Source organism: Aplysia californica, unplaced genomic scaffold (assembly GCF_000002075.1).
Source record: "Aplysia californica isolate F4 #8 unplaced genomic scaffold, AplCal3.0 scaffold00409, whole genome shotgun sequence".
Taxonomy (NCBI): Eukaryota; Metazoa; Mollusca; class Gastropoda; order Aplysiida; family Aplysiidae; genus Aplysia; species Aplysia californica.
In genome coordinates this window covers 130,860-132,294 of record NW_004797679.1, presented here as the reverse complement: position 1 = coordinate 132,294, position 1,435 = coordinate 130,860, and positions in this window count along the sequence as shown.

Here is a 1,435-nt window from a genome sequence, read left to right as displayed (position 1 = left end):
TGAAGTACTCGTTACTCAGCCTCTCTGTCTGTTTCTGTTTCACGCTGCCCCACGTGTGGGGCGTCGGTAGTCTTTTAGAATTTGTGAGGCAGGTTTGGTGGAATCAGGCTCTCTTCAAAATAATGAAATCGAAGAAAACAGCAGTTTTCTCCCAGCTTAGCAATTTTTATCAAATTTTGGTTTTTTGTCTCAACACCTTTTATGTCCATTTACAAACACATTCCTTTGGGGATTTCACCGAAAACGTTGATTAAAGGCACAAAAATATAAATTTACAGTTTTTGTGGACTCTCCAGCTTTGGAATTTACTAGGTTTGGCGGCCATTTTCTCCCTAATTTTACCTCTTAAACCAGGTGACCCCCAACTCCTTCAATCCAAAATATCTCCACTTCTACTGAAGGTGGATGGGCAATTTTTTCATTGAAAGCAAGACAAATGAACAAGCTTTAAGATTGTACCAATAACGCAATATGCCCAAAAATTAACGAAAGCCTGATTCCACCACGCTGCCTCACATTTGGCTACGGACTCGTAATCTTGAGGATGTAAGTTCGGGGGTTCGAACCGTGCGCCCGACGTTGTTATCTTTGGAAAGACGCTTTAAGTGAATTTTCCTCACATTACCCAAGTGAAATGGTAACCCGGCCATAGACAGTGAAAGATCTTGTCAGTATGTTAGTGTTTTTGCATCTGTACTATAAATGGCAGCTTGAACTGTATGCTTCCCAGGTCCCAGGAAGTGGAGATTGTTTCAGAATGCTATCAGGTCTGCTTGTGTCACAGTAGAGACGGTAAAGCGCACTGAGCTTGCTTTTGAGCGGGATTTTGCGCTATACGAGCATACAATAAATGCTGTCTACTTTCTCTATTACACTTACGCTTGAGGCTTTGTTTGTAGCATACACTGGACCCTTCTGTTCTTCATTTATACCCAATGCCCATTGGCACGATCAGATCGGTTTGGTACGGTTTTGAAAACGGGGCTAGCCATATTGGGGGTGTAAAACGACCATCGTGGGACCAACCGAACGAAGCCGACGCGCCGAATCTGACCCTACAAGACAAACGAGAGTCGGGCGATCGGTTTGTAATGTATTGGAGAACCGATCCCCAATGGGCACTGGATATTATTACCCTACTGCAGTGAAATAAATATCGACAGAGAAACCCATGATGCCAGAAGGCGAACGCGAGAGTATACACGCCCAATACGATAAATAAAGTAAGTATATGGGTTTAACGCCCCTATCAATGCTCTTAAGTTATGTAATAGACTGGACCTCCACACTTAAGGTCCCTCTCCGACAAGACCGGTTGATAGCTTTGAAAACTTCGCAAAATGACCCGAGTTCAAGAACAGCCCAACTGGTATTCGAACTAGGGCCATCCTTTCTGTAGTCCAGCATTATATTAACAGAGGTAACAGACCCCCCC